This window comes from Elaeis guineensis, chromosome 6, assembly GCF_000442705.2.
Source record: "Elaeis guineensis isolate ETL-2024a chromosome 6, EG11, whole genome shotgun sequence".
Taxonomy (NCBI): domain Eukaryota; kingdom Viridiplantae; phylum Streptophyta; class Magnoliopsida; order Arecales; family Arecaceae; genus Elaeis; species Elaeis guineensis.
Window position 1 is genome coordinate 104,770,207 of NC_025998.2, and position 16,874 is coordinate 104,787,080.

Consider the following 16,874-nt stretch of genomic DNA (forward strand, 5'->3'; position numbering starts at 1 on the left):
CTATCGAGCATAGGTCGCTGTAGGCCATATGGGTTGGTTGTCCTCTTAACCAAGGAGTGTGGAGACACTGGTATGGCATACAGGTGAGATGTAAGGGTACATCATCATTGAACGTGACCAACTCCAGAGTATTCTCTACTGTCGAGAATATCTCTGATGGGATATAGGTATAAGTGTCCCTTAGACCTGAGATCGCCTCAGTGACTTGCAAGCAACTCACTGTGTTTTGATACTGGACTAACTGAATTTTTAATTCAGAGACGGAAGACTTCTGGGCACAGTCAAGTACTTGCAAAGTCAGAATATGATCGAGATGGGATTGACCACTCCAAGAGTTGGAGAAGAATGAGTCGTTGTATTTCAATTTAGCAAAATCTTGGCCAGGATAATCCATCAGATGGATTTGATATTTTGAAAATACAATGTGGACAACCTGATCAGAGTTGACAGTTGAGCTCTGGGGTATCCTATGATCATTTTGGTCAAGGGGATGAATTATATGAAAACTATATCCGCATGGGTTCTAAGGATGTTGTTCTACACATTCGACCTATCCGGTCGTCGGGTATCATTGCTAGATGATCACTTCGATTGGTATAAGAATTTGTTCCTATGCTACCGGCTTAGGTTCGGACCTATGAGGTCACCACATTAGAGTTCATGATCCGATCGGATGGTTGATCAACGATTAAGAATCGTTCTAGGGTTAGATGATCCATACGATTGATATTTAACCCAGTGCAAGTGTTGCAGGAGGATCGATTAGCAATTCGATTGCTAATTGGCTTAATTTGATTAAGCCAATGGGCTGAGATTAAGTCTAATTAAATAAGATTTAATTAGATTTGGTTTGGGCTTGATTGGATCAAGTCCAATTGGTTATTGGATAAGCCAAGTGCAAGGAAAGACTAGTCCTAGTTCAACTAGGACTTGGGTCAATCTAATTTCTAATTTGATTAGAAAATTAAATCAGATTTAAATCTAATTTAATCTGATTAAATTAGGTTCTTAATTAGGTTAAGACCAATTTTAATTAGGTTGATCTAATTTTGATTTGATTTGATTTGGGAAACCAAATTAAAACAAGTCATGATACAGAATCCTAGTAGGACTAGGATTCCACCTTGCGCCACATAAGCCTTCTCCACGCCCTCTCTCTATTCAACGCCAATCTCCACTTATTTTGTGTGACAAAAGCCTCTCCCAGATCTCTCTCACGTTCATAAAAGGTCTCTTCTCTTCTTTCTTACATGGAAGGTGGTTTGGATCAAATCTAAATGAATAAGTTTGGATTTTGAATTCTATGAGATAAAGTTTTAGAAATCCAAAACTCTTTCAATTTTGCACCGAATTTATCCAAATTTTTTTGGAATTTTGTGGCTTTTAGGGTTTACATTGTACACCATTTTTTGGTGATCCATACACGAAATATAGAGGAGGTGCTCAAGAGTTGGGCATCCCTTAACTTGCCATGTTTGGATATGCCTTGACTAGGTGTTTGACCTAGACAAGGACTCTATCATATCTCTCTATATAAGATGAGTTTCTTCGTGAAAGTTTAGGAGGAGAAATTAGAAGTTTGAGAGACCTTTGTGCCATCCAAAAATCAGAGAGAAATACCTTTGGGTCATGGAGATATAAAAGATGCAAGTTTGGGTGTCTAGAGAGAAAAACGTGAAGAAGAAGAGGGTCTTCTTCTAGGATTTTTATTTTCATATCTTTCCTCCCTCCATCTTGAGTTTCCTGAGAGTGTCTCAGATCTAAAACTCCTCCTACTTTCCATCTTTGGAAGAGTCCAAATCAAGAAGAAGGAGGCACCTGATCAACCATCAAAGAAGGATCAGCGCAGTACTAGCATACTGTGCTGATTTCCTGAAGCAGGACTTCTGATCGAGATTCGTGGGCTCGTGTGGATGACTCCTAGAGGCCGGTCACATGTGTGGCTTGCAACATCATCCTCAAGCCCAGATGAACAAGGTTAGAACGTCTAACTTGCAAGGTAATAGATCTGATCTATTGTTTAATACATACATTAGATGTAGCTAGTATAGAAACATGTTGATATGATCAACATGTAGTTCATACTATATTTATATATATTTTAATTTTTGATTTAATGCTATGTAATAATCATGTAATAGGATCTTAGATCTAGAGATTTTCTAATCTTAAAAAATAAATTTTGATTTATTTTAGTCTTCCGCTGTATGATCTTGAAAAAGTTTCAAGATCTAACCCTCTTTTTCAAGATCTAACCCTGAAACCCTAGATCTGGTTCCTACAATTGGTATCAGAGCCTAGGTTCTTTATTACATGATTATTTATACATGCTTAGATTATTTCTTAGATTATATCTAATTTATAATCTGATTATTAAATCTAAAATTAAAATTTTAGATCAATCACAAACTGCAAGGTTGTCCTGCTGTAAGGTTTACCCCTTACAGTGCAAAGGTTGTCCTAGTTTGTGTAGATCTATCTTTAATCATAAATTTGTTAGATATGATCTAGATTAAATTTATGATTTATTAGATTTAAAAGATGTTTATATCTGAAATAAAATCTCTTTGTTAATAATTTTATGCAAAGAAATTATTTAAAGTTGAAATTATTTCAATTACATGAACCTGTTTAGATTAGATCTAAAGTAGTTTCATGTTTATTTCACTTGCATCTTGATTATGAATCAAACATGCAATATGGTTGGTAGAATCATATTGTAAAATTATTTTACAAATATAAAATTATTTTTTGAAAAGCCAAACCCAACCCTCAGCCCAAAACTTAATTAAGAATTAAGAAGTTGTTTGATTAGGTTCTAGGATTGTGAATTGAAGAACCTAAGACACAAATCATAACACATTGGGTTAATGGGTTAGTGGAAATTAGGTCCATTAATTGGGTTAGACCTATGGTTAGATTAAAGATGGACTTAATTAGAGAATTGACTAAATCTAATCAATTGTTGTCTTAGATTAGGTCAAGGATTCTCTAGATCAATTACAATAGTTGTAGTTGATCAAGTCCATGTCTTTAACGAGAACCAAATGGACTTGATTTTTGGCTAAGCGGTCTAGCACAAACTGTTAGGTTGATCTAATCGAAACTAATTAAACCAGTTGGTGTCTAAGGTAAACCAGACCGGTGGTTTTTAATTGGGAGCCCGCTTACCTGGCCATTTCTGATGGTGTCTAAGGCAAGCTTTGGCAGACCCTCCCACTGATCGAACATACCTGGCCTCTTGGTGAAATTATGTTTTGATCGGATCACTTGACTATTCGAGCTGACCCATGTCAGCTAGGTAAATCAGTGTGACTAATTTAGGTGCTCCTAGACTAGCCCTTTTAATGGTCTCCCTTAAGCTGACTTGGTGAAGCCAGTGGGAGGATCATGATAAGCTGGTTCATCTGACCTCATCCTCTATATTATTTAAATCTTCTAAAATTATTAGGTCCTTAAAATGATAAAGTTATGGAGATAACTGAGTCATAGCCTCCCATTAAGGTGTTTGATAATGAGTCCATGAACTCAATAATCATTGCAGACCCAAAGGCCTGGTGCTTGTTGACTAATGGAATTATCACTCATCATATGACGACTTGGAAGTATCTCTCTAATGGTGGTTAGGTGAGCCAACCAAAGTTGGGCTTAATCATTCGTTGGTTAGATACACCAAGTATGATCATGTTAATGGTTGGACCTAACTGGATCCTTACAGTGGAGGCCAAAGCCTACTGATTAGGTTTCTGGGGCAAAATTAAAATTACTAGAAATTATTTAGAGAAACAATTGGTTATGAACCTACCCTTAGATGTACATGGGTTGGCCAACCAAAGTTGGGCTTGTGTGCAGTCTAAGTGGATTCTAGTACCCGCTAAGGAATTAGGATAATTCCTCGAATTGAAGGTAGAGGCTACCAATTCAAATAAAATAGTGGGAGAAACCTTTTGATTAAAGTCCAAATCTTTAGGTTTAATGAATCAATTACTAATTAGGTTATGGTTCTCCTTTGTGCAAATATGGCCACTTCCCTATCGCTCCGATCATTGTTGGACAATGATAAGTTGGTGGGACCCAACTTCGATAGCTGGTACTGAAAGTTAAAGATAGTCCTGGAGCATGAACGGATCCTATATGTGATAATAGATCCTGCACCTGAGGAGCCAGCTGTCAATGCACGTGGAACAATCAGAGACACTTACCAGAAGTGGCTCAGTGATCGGACCACGGTGCACTGTATCATGCTGGCTATCATGAGCGACGAGTTCAGTTGCAGATTTGAGACGGCTTAGCCAAAGGACAAGCTTCAAGTGTTGGAGGATGCCTTTGGCACACCCGATGACGTGGAGAGGCACAAGACTAGTTGTGCCATCTTCAACACCAAAATGCGGGATGGTGTCTCTGTCACTGATCATGTATTGTACATGATCGAGCTGATGGAATGATTGAGCAAGCTCGACTTTTCCTTGCATGAGCAGCTTGGGAAAGATGCAATACTGAACTCGCTGCCCAAGTCTTATCTCCCATTCCTCACTCATTATAGAATGACAAAGCCTGAAGAGAACTACCACGGGTTACTGGGGTTCCTTCAGAACTTTGAGAAGGATCACCAACTTCACAAGGAGTCGATGAATTTAGTGGGAGGTTCGTCTTCTGGTTCTCGACCTTTTGAGAAAGGAAAGAAGAACAAGAAGAAGAAAGTAAAGAAGGTGCAAGTTCAGGCTAGGACTTCAGTGCAGAGCCAGACCAAAAAGGTCAAGCCTGATAAGAGTCTATTCTACTGGCAAGCACCCTAGATTAGATAGTGTGTCAGATATCTACTTATGGCACTGTAGGCTAGGTCATATAAACAAGAACAGAATAAACAGGTTGACTCAAGAGGGAATCCTCGAAGTTAGTGATTATGAATCACTTCCAACCTGTGAGTCCTGTCTTCTTGGTAAAATGACCAAGTCACCTTTTACTAGAAAAGGTGAGAGAGCTACTGAGCTCTTGAGCCTAGTACATACTGATATATGTAGGCCCATGAGCTCCAGTGCTAGAGGTGGATATTTCTACTTCATAACTTTCACGGATGACCTATCCCAATATGGATATATCTATCTGATGAAACATAAGTCGGATTCATTTGAAATGTTCAAACGATTCTGAAGTGAAGTAGAAAAATAAACTGGGAAGAGTATTAAAACTCTTCGATCTGATCAAGGAGGAGAATACCTTTCTAGTGAGTTTCTCACATATCTAGGAGAGAATGGGATTCTCTCCCAATGGACTCCTCCAGGAACACCACAGCATAATGGTGTGTTTGAAAGGAGGAATCGGACTTTGTTAGACATGGTCCGATCCATGATGGTTTTTTTTGCTAGCTTGCTGATATCCTTCTAGGGATATGCACTCGAATCAGTCTGTTATCTGTTAAATAGGATTCCAAGTAAGTCTGTAATTAAGACTCCATATGAGATATGGACAGGGTCTAAGCCAGTACTTTCACACCTCAGGGTCTGGGGGTGCCCGGCCTATGTCAAACGATTAGTCACAGACAAACTTGGACCTAGGTCTGACAAATGCTCATTCATAGGGTACCCCAAAGAGACAAAAGGATATTTTTTCTACCATGCTGATGAACAAAAGGTGTTCGTCAGCCTTAAGGCAATCTTTTTAGAAAAGGAGTTCCTTGGTGAAGGAACCGTTGCCTCTAAGGTTGAACTTGATGAAGTTCAACAGGTAGAAGGACCGACACCAATAGCTGAACCTGAGTCGGATATGATTAGATCAGATCCGGAGCCCAATATACCTGCACCATTAAGGTGATCCGGTAGAGTACCGCATCAGTCGGATAGATACTACGGTTTCTTGGTCCGGGACGGTGATCCCATCGAACTTGATGAGAATAATGAGGATCCGATCACCTATATGGATGCTATGCAGAGACCTGATTTCGAGAAATGGCTTGAAGCCATGAAATTCGAAATGGAGTCCATGAAGGTCAACGATGTATGGACATTGGTTGACCCACCTGAAGGGGTTAAACCCATTGGGTGTAAATGGGTCTTCAAAAGGAAGAGGGGCGCAGACGGAAAGGTGGAGACCTATAAAGCCCGTCTGGTTGCCAAGGGGTATCGTCAACGTTATGGTATTGACTATGACGAGATATTTTCTCCTGTGGCAATGCTCAAATCTATTCGGATAATGCTTGCAATAGCTGCCCATCTGGATTATGAGATCTGACAGATGGATGTAAAGACAGCTTTCCTGAATGGAGAGCTGACTGAAGAGGTGTATATGATACAACCTGAAGGGTTTACATCCACAGATGAGTCCAAGGTGTGCAATCTTCAGAGATCCATTTATGGACTGAAGCAAGCTTCTCAGAGTTGGAACATGCGTTTTGATAAGGTGATCAAAACGTATGGCTTCATTAAAAATAGAGAAGAGCCCTGCATCTATAAATGGGCAAATGGTCCAGTTGTGGTATTCCTTGTCTTGTACGTGGATGACATTCTCTTAATCGAAAATGACATCCCCGCACTACAGGGAATAAAAGTTTGGTTGTCATCACAGTTCTCCATGAAGGACTTGGGTGAAGCATCCTACATCCTAGGGATGAAGATCTATAGGGATAGATCTAAAAGGATGCTTGGGTTATCCCAGTCCATGTACATAGACACTGTGCTGAAGAGGTTCAGCATGGAGAATTCCAAGAAGGGCTATCTACCGATAGGCCATGGAATTTCTCTCTCTAAGAAGGATTGTCCGACAACTCCTGAAGAGAAAGAGCGTATGAGTAGAGTCCCATATGCTTTAGCCGTGGGATCTATCATGTACGCCATGATATGTACAAGACCAGATGTGGCATACTCACTAGGAGTAGTGAGTAGATACCAATTTGATCCTAGAGAGAATCACTGGAAAGTGGTTAAAGCCATCCTTAAGTATTTGAGAAATACTAAGGACCAATGGTTGGTTTATGGCGAGTCAGATCTGAAACTTGTGGGGTTCACAGACTCCAGCTTCCAATCTGACCATGATGACAGCAGGAGCGTGTCGGGTTATATCTTTACTCTGAATGGTGGAGCCATCTGCTGGAAGAGTTTCAAGCAGCATACTGTGGCAGACTCTGTTTGTGAAGCGGAGTATATCGCAGCATCAGATGCCGCGAAGGAAGCTGTGTGGCTGAGGAAATTCATCAACGAGCTCGGAGTAGCACCCTCCCTCGATGGTCCAGTCCTGCTCTACTACGACAGCACTGGTGCCATAGCTCAGGCGAAGGAACCCAAAGCACATCAGCGGACGAAGCACATCTTGCGCCGCTTCCACCTGGTCCGAGAGATCGTGGATCGAGGTGACGTCGACCTTCAGAAGATCGACTGAAAGGAGAACCTAGCCGACCCCTTCACTAGAGCCCTGGCAATAAAGGAGTTCGACAACCACAAGTCGAAGATGGGTATTAGATACTGTGCCGAGTGGCTTTAGGACAAGTGGGAGTTGTTGGGAAATGTGTCCCAAAAAGCCAATCGTCAAGCTGTTGACGGTTGAGCAACCAAGTATTGTAATTGATTTGTTAATAAATAAAATATATTTGGCATCTTCATCATAAACTTTCATCTTCTAATGAACTCCGTTGTTATGATGAAGTCCTTAGGACTATTTAGGTTCGATAAAGAGAGGATTTATTGATTAGTCCTTAAAACTGTTCACGACCAAATGATAGGCTGTTAATAAGGACGACAGCTTCTATCGAGCATAGGTCGCTGTAGGCCATATGGGTTGGTTGTCCCCTTAACCAAGGAGTGTGGAGACACTGGTATGGCATACAGGTGAGATGTAAGGATGCATCATCATTGAACGTGACCAACTCCAGAGTATTCTACTGTCGAGAATATCTCTGATGGGATATAGGTATAAGTGTCCCTTAGACCTGAGATCGCCTCAGTGACTTGCAAGCAACTCACTGTGCTTTGGTACTGGACTAACTGAATTTCTAATTCAGGGACGGAAGGCTTCTGGGCACAGTCAAGTACTTGCGAAGTCAGAATGTGATCGAGATGGGATTGACCACTCCAAGAGTTGGAGAAGAATGAGTCGCTGTATTTCAATTTAGCAAAACCTTGGCCAGGGTAATCCATCAGATGGATTTGATATTTTGAAATACAATGTGGACAACCTGATCAGAGTTGACAGTTGAGCTCTGGGGTGTCCTATGATCATTTTGGTCAAGGGGATGAATTATATGAAAACTATATCCGCATGGGTTCTAAGGATGTTGTTCTACACATTCGACCTATCCGGTCGTCGGGTATCATTGCTAGATGGTCACTTCGATTGGTATAGAAATTTGTTCCTATACTACCGGCTTAGGTTCGGACCTATGAGGTCACACACATTAGAGTTCATGATCCGATCGGATGGTTGATCAACGATTAAGAATCGTTCTAGGGTTAGATGATCAATACGATTGATATTTAACCCAGTGCAAGTGTTGCAGGAGGATCGATTAGCAATACGATTGCAAATTGGCTTAATTTGATTAAGCCAATGGGCTGAGATTAAGTTTAATTAAATATGATTTAATTAGATTTAGTTTGGGCTTGATTGGATCAAGTCCAATTGGTTTATTGGATAAGCCAAGTGCAAGGAAAGACTAGTCCTAGTTCAACTAGGACTTGGGTCAATCTAATTTCTAATTTGATTAGAAAATTAAATCAGATTTAAATCTAATTTAATATGATTAAATTAGGTTCTTAATTAGGTTAATATCTATTTTAATTAGGTTGATCTAATTTTGATTTGATTTGGTTTGGGAAACCAAATTAAAACAAGTCATGATACAGAATCCTAGTAGGACTAGGATTCCACCTTGCGCCACATAAGCCTTCTCCACGCCCTCTCTCTTATTCAATGCCAATCTCCACTTATTTTGTACGACAAAAGCCCTCTCCCAGATCTCTCTCACATTCATAAAAGGTCTCTTCTCTTCTTTCTTACATGGAAGGTGGTTTGGATCAAATCTAAAAGGAATAAGTTTGGATTTTGAATTCTATGAGATAGAGTTTTAGAAATCCAAAACTCTTTCAATTTTGCACCGAATTTATCCAAATTTTTTTTGAAATTTTCGTGGCTTTTAGGGTTTACATTGTACACCCTTTTTTGGTCATCCATGCATAAAAATATAGAGGAGGTGCTCAAGAGTTGGGCATCCCTTAACTTGCCATGTTTGGATAAGCCTTAACTAGGTGTTTGACCTAGACAAGGACTCTATCATATCTCTCTATATAAGATGAGTTTCTTCATGAAAGTTTAGGAGGAGAAATTAGAAGTTTGAGAGACCTTTGTGCCATCCAAAAATTAGAGAGAAATACCTTTGGGTCATGGAGATATAAAAGATGCAAGTTTTGGTGTCTAGAGAGAAAAACGTGAAGAAGAAGAGGGTCTTCTTCTAGGATTTTTATTTTCATATCTTTCCTCCCTCCATCTTGAGTTTCCTGAGAGTGTCTCAGATCTGAAACTCCTCCTACTTTCCATCTTTGGAAGAGTCCAAATCAACAAGAAGGAGGCACCTGATCAACTATCAAAGAAGGATCAACGCAGTACTAGCATACTGTGCTGATTTCCTGAAGCAGGACTTCTGATCGAGATTCGTGGGCTCGTGTGGACGACTCCTAGAGGCCGAACGTATGTGCGGCTTGCAACATCATCCTCAAGCCCAGATCAACAAGGTTAGAACGTCTAACTTGCAAGGTAATAGATCTGATCTATTGTTTAATACATACATTAGATGTAGCTAGTATAGAAACATGTTGATATGATCAACATGTAGTTCATACTATATTTATATATATTTTAATTTCTGATTTAATGCTATGTAATAATCATGTAATAGAATCTTAGATCTAGGGATTTTCTGATCTTAGAAAATAAATTTTGATTTATTTTAGTCTTCCGCTGTATGATCTTGAAAAAGTTTCAAGATCTAACCCTCTTTTTCAAGATCTAACCCTGAAACCCTAGATTTGGTTCCTACAATAGGTTGGTTGTCCTCGTAACCAAGGAGTTTGGAGATACTAGTATGGCATACAGATGAGATGTAGGAGTACATCATCACTGAACAAGTGACTCACCTGTTGAGTGCTCTACTGTCAAGAGCAGCTCGCAAAACATATGAGTATAAGTGTCCCTCAGAACTGAGATCACCATCATGACTCACAAGCAACTCATTGTGCTTTGATGTCGGACTATCCGCATTTCTAATGCAATGATGGAAGGCTACTGGGCACAGTCAAGTACTTGTAAAGTCTGTGTGTGGATCAAGATGGGATTGATCCTTTCAAATTATAGAAGTTAATATACAACTATATTTTAATTTAGTAAAACTTTGGTCAGTGTAATCTATGTGATGGATTTAAAAGATTGAAATATGATGTGGATGACTATTTCAGAGTTGATAGTTAAACCCTAGGTCACCTTGAGCATTAGGGTCAAAGGGATGAATTATGCGGTAACCATATATCGAGGTTCTTGAATATTGTTTTGTAATTATTCAACCTATCCGGACGACGGATATCATTATTAGATGGTCACTTTGATTAGTATAGAAAGGAGTTCCTATGCTACCGACTTAGTGTTCGAATCTATGAAGTCACGCACAAAAGTCGAACAATGTAGAAAAAAATTGATCGAATATCTATGTGTTCAATTTGAAAGTATGAAACTTGATTGAACATGTAGATTAACTTAATTAAAAATTAAGTTGAAGGTCATACAAAATTAAACACTAACTATGTTTAGCTAGCACTGCCATGAGGTGCGGGTTTAATTTCAGAGATGAATTAAATCAAATCAATGATCCAAGCAATTATGAGAGATTTGATTTGAGTCCCAATTACTTTAGATCAAATCTAATTTAATTGGACTTAATTTTATTAAGGCTTGATTGGGTTAATTTATCAAGTTGGACTTGAACAAAAATTCTAATTGGATTAGGATCAGCAGTTTTTTTCAAAATTGGTTCAAACTGGATTCGAATTGGATTCAAATTGACCCAAATCTGAATCAAATCTGATTTGACGTACTTAGCCACTTTTTTCAGCCATTCTCTCACCATGTAGGCTGACCAAGATGGTTGGAAAGTAGCTGAAAATAGCCCTCTCCCCTTGGGTGTGCAGCATTATGAAGAGAGGTGCAAGTTGGCACCTCTCCTACTTAGATTCGGATTTCTTATGTTTTAAAGAGTTTGGATTTGATTCAAACATGGAGAGTCCTTTTCCTAGCACCTAAAGAAGTTTGATTTGATCTAGGACTTCTTACCTATATAAAAAGATGTGTGGAGAAGAGAAACAATCAATCAATCAACCAATCTAAGCATGAGAAAGGCTTGGGCATCTCCTCTCCTTGGGCGTCACCTCTCCCTGGGCGTCTCTCTCCTTCTTGGCATCCTCCCTCCCTTTGTGGTGGTGTGTGGGCTATTCCAAGACCTTGAAATCAGATCTCAAGTATTCATCTCTCTCCTCTCTAAAGAAGATGTTCATCCCTCTCTTCTACAGAGTTTTACATGCATGCAAAGTAGAGGATCTACGCATCCGAATCTCACGAAGCATATTGATTGAGGAACTTCTTCAACCTTTATTCTTTTTTCCTACGAATCAAGGTGAGAATTCATAAACATTATGAAAAATTTTAATTACTAATCTACTCTTCCTCCTGGCATCTGATGTGATCGGATAAATTTTTTCTTCATAGGGTTCATCTTTTTCTTTGAATCCTTTTTGCTTTTCTTCTTGGAGATCATATCTACAAAAAGAATAGGTATCTTTTCAACCTTAAAATAACTTTTTACTATCTTTAACATATTCAGCAATTTAAATAGGCTTGTGTTCAGTTTGTTTATATGATAGTTAATGACAAACTGTGAGAAAGATTCTGAGAGTGATTGTAGGATCAAATCTTGACTAAGCTCACTATCCATAGCAAAACCCAATTGTCCTAGACAAATGATCAGATCAATCATCTTAAGGATATGGGTCTGTACAGATGTACTTTCAGTCATTCTGACATGGAATAATTGCTTAGATTTCTCATATCTAGCAGTTCAATTTTGTTCTCCATACAATTCCTTTAAATTAAGAAGTATGGGCTGAACATCCATGCCTTCATGCTACCTTTGAAGTTCGTTGCTCATAGAGGCAAGCATGATACATTTGACAGTTACACTGTCATCTTGTCACATCTTATATATAGTCCTATTCTCCTCAGTAGCATCTTCTATGATCAAATCGGGTGCAGGGATATCCAGAATATAGGAGATTTTCTCCTATGTGAGAATAATTCTCAAGTTCCTCAATCAATCCACATAATTTGGTCTGCTCAACTTGTTAGCATCAAGAATGCCATGCAGTGAAAATGAGGATGCTGTTATGCAGTTAAATCTATAAGTATAAAAATAAAATATAAGCAGATAACTCATGATGACATGCACAACTAGATTAGATCTTTTGTCTAATTATATCTTTCACATTTTTAACAAATTTTATAGCCCACAAGTATGAAAACATGAAACATAATCTTATTTCTAAGTGGGATTGAGATCCATGTTTCTCACAAACACCTTGTAGATAGCACAATAAGCATTCATGAGTTCAAGGATAGGTAACTCTTACCAATTGCATTCAATACAATTTTCAACAATTTTTTTATCTCTAGAACACCTATAGTCTTGTAGATAGCATAACAAACTAAAGTATTCTAGTTAAGTTCGATCCTTCATTCTTATATAGTCATATTTGAACAGTGCTACTCTTATGGATAGCACAACAAGACAATACTATTCGAATATGCCATAAACATCACAATATACTTAGTCAACATCATATCAATTTTCATAGCAAGTCTTGTAGATAGCACAATAAACTCACTATAGATTTTGACATACTCTATTGACTTAGCATGAAGGAAGGCCTATATAGTGTCTTCAACACTAAACAATCCAAATTCGAAACTCAATTGACCAAATTGATCAAGTAAGTAGGTGGGAGATTCCTCATTGCTTTCTTTAGACACTAACAAGTTGGCCAGATAAGCAAATAGTCCTAATTAAATAACCACCTTTGGCACTTACCTTAGACACCAATCGATCAATGAATCCAAAATTTCGTCAGCAAGTGATTCCCGACACTATGACTTAATATAATTTTTAATTGTGGGTCTTAGAATGATCTCATTCGCATCCTAATATTTACATCACATGGAATTTGCATATCATAAGAATTGAGCATTTAAGCAATATATCATGTTATTCAAATTGTAATATCATTCATATGCATATATCAAAATCAAGATTGCAAGGATCATGTAGGGTGTATATATGACTTTGGTTCAACTATTGAGCCAATATCATTTGACTATGACTTGGACTCAACCCTTGGTCCAATTCACATGTCAAATTTGATGTGGACCAATATTTTGAATTTTAATCCAATTTAGATTACATCTGATTCAAGCCCTAATCCAATTAGGCTTGACCAAGTCAATAATTGATCTATGTCCAATGCACCCTAATTAAATCAATTAAAACATCAATCTATCATGAATCATAAAATTTTAAATTATGATAAATTCTAAAATTAGCAACTAAAATTTAATGTCTAACTATGATCATGGTCAAAATAATTTTAACTTAAAGATTGATACAAGTAATCGATTAAACAATGTGGCATCATATGAATCAGATCTTATCTATATTACAACCATAGCATGTTGTTTGATTAAATCCAACAAGGATGGCTCTGATACCATTGGGGTTTTGATTGCATAGTGGAATAAGATTTTCAAAAATTTTACATACTTTTGAAATAAGTTTTAACACTTAAAATAAGCTAACCGAAACACAAATCCTAGAACAACCTTGTAGATTACAATCAAATAAATCAACCATGCATATTAGGTAGTGGTGGGTATAAAATAACCCCAGTCGAAGTTCGTAAGAGGCCAACCCTCCTAGGACTCTTCTGGCTTCCGACCTTGTGCGGCATCTTTCTGAACTCCCCCGGCTGTCCGAGCTTCCACAGTACCATCCAGACTTCTCCAACAGTCGACCTTCCACAGTATCCTCCAGATTCCTCCAACGGACAAACTCCTACCGTACCTTCTGGACTTCTCCAATAATGAGCTCCTTCAGTCGTCTATCGGACTGCTCCAAATACTCTCTGGGCTCACTATCAGTCGATTTTTTACAGTGATCGACTACTCTCTGAATCTCTTTCAGACTTCCTCCTATCACGATCGACTTTACTCCGAGCTTCTTCCGGACTTCGTCAATGTCCGGACTTCTCCAGCAGTAGGACTTCTACAGTAACAAGATCCATCCAAGTTTCTACAATGGTCGATCACCTTCTAAATTTCATCAAAGCTTCTACAGTAAGCGAATTTCATCTGAACTTCTATTGCAAGCAGACTTCATCCGAGTTTCTACGATAAGTGAACTTCGTCCGAGCTTCTGCAATAAGCGATCTCCATTCGGACTTCCACGGCAACCGGTCTCCATCCGAGCTTCTATAGTAAGCATCCTCCTTCTGGACTCCTACAAGAACCGAACTCCGTTTGAACTTCTACAGCGGATGGATTCCAGATGAACTTCTACAACGGACGGGCTCCAGCAGTCGAATTTCTACAGTGACCGACTGTCTCTAGTGTCTTCCATATCTCTCCAGCCATCAACCTTCAACAGTGCCAACCGAACTTCAACAGTACCAACTAGACCCCTCCCACAGACAAATTCCCTCTAGACTCTTCCAGCAGACGAACTTGTACAATGCCTTCCAGACTCTTCTATCGGTCAACATTCTATAGTGCCTTCTGAATTTTGCTATCGGTTGACCTTCTATCGGATTCCTTATGCAATCGGACCTCTCCAGCGGATAGTCTTCAAACAAGCGTCTACATCAGACAAATTCCAGACGGACTTCTCTAGCAATCAGACTCCAGTCGGATTTCTCCAACAAAAAATTTTCATCTGGGCTTCTACAGTAGATGACTTTTGTCTGCAGCATCAACGCCTAAGACACCCAACAACAGTTAATCCATCAGCAACCTAGGAAACATCCGAGCTTCTCTTAGATTGCTGAGACAGAGAGCTATTCCGCTCCACCAGACATCCCAACCGAGCTTCAACCATCCGACCCGAACTGTCCAGCAAGTCGCGACAATGGACACCACTCCACTCTCTATAACAAACTCCACATGGCCCCACCACTCTCTGGCAAGTCGCAACAATGGACACCACTACTCTCCGTAACAAACTCCACGTAGCCCCAAACGATCCACTGCCAGGCAGTTACGGACATCGCTATCAATCGGTTACGCTCTCCCATCTATAAAAGAGACCCCCTGATATGTTCTCCTCTAAGCTCTAAACACTATCTCAAAACTCTGCTAAAATTTCATTCGAGTGCTCCATTTCTATTGAAGCAGAGTACTGACTTGAGCATCGGAGGGTCTTGTCGGAGCACCCCCAACTCTAGTTTAGACTTTCCTTGCAGGTCCCGATGGCGGTCGTGATCCCCTCGACTCCAGCTTCTCCGGCATCGACGGAATTCTGCACCAACAGAATTGGTGCTAGAGGAAGGGCTGTGTTTTCACAGGACCCTTGTTCTTAAAGGAGTACTCAATGGGACTATCTTCGATCATCTTCTTCGACATCTTCTTCTTCTTCTCCAGCCAGATCCCAACCTGATGCCTCCCCGAAAGGCATCCACCAGGCGATCTACGGCCTCCATGGCCAGATCTCAACAAGATCCGCCAGCTCTGACCTCATCTTCAGTTTTCTAGGCTCCTCCTCCGGTAACGGTAGTCGGCATGGAGCAGTTCGACCTAATGGTTCAGCAGGTCAGGAGCCTCACCGAAGTGATGCAGGCCATGCAGCAGCAGCAGCAGTAGCCACAGGCATCTATGCGGCTAGAAAGAGCATTGTCGAAGTTTCAGAATCCAACGATCAGGCGGCCCACTTGGGCCAGTCGCCTTGTATCCCCCAGAAGTAGAGGGTGGAGAGCCCTCTGTCTGATCATGATTCCACCCCCAGAGGGTCCCTACCTCCGTTCAGCCAGAAGATCCTCGAGATTCGTGATCAAGAGGATCTCCTAGATCAAAGGTTCTAAGAGATAAATCGATAGATCGAAGAGCTCCGTCATGCTCCCCTTGCTTATGGTGAGAATATCTGTACTGATTCTCCTTTTTCTCAAAGGATTATGTAGGAACCGATCCTGTCGAACTTCAAGCTCCCCCAATTTGAGAGCTACGATGGGACCTTGGATCCAGTTGACCACCTGGAGGTCTTCTGGATAATGATGCTGCTCCATGGTGTACTAGATGCCATCCTGTGCTGAGCTTTCCCATCTACCTTGAAGGGAGCAGTAAGAAATTGATACTCAGCTCTGAAGTCAGGTACTATCTTCTCCTTTGATCAAATGAGCCATCAGTTTGTGGCTCATTTCATCAGCAGCCGACGTCCCTGGAGAGGTTCGGAGTCCCTCATCAATATCAAGCAAAAGGAGGGAGAATCCATCCAAACTTATGTCAACCATTTTAACGCCGCCGCATTGGAGGTCCAGAACTTGGACCAATCAGTTGCAATGGCCGCCCTGAAGAGCGGTCTTCAAAAGAATGACTTTCTATTTTTCTTAGAAAAGAAGTATCCCAGGGACTTCATTGATTTGCTGGCTCAAGCCGAAGGATATGCCCGAGTAGAGAAAGCCTTCAAGCTGAAGGACGAGGAGACCGTGAAGGAGTGACAGGCGGCTGATTCCAGCAAGCCCGCAGCTGAAAAAGGGCCGAGTGAAGCTCGATCACGTTCTCGAACTTCCCCCAGACACAAGCATGTCCGAACT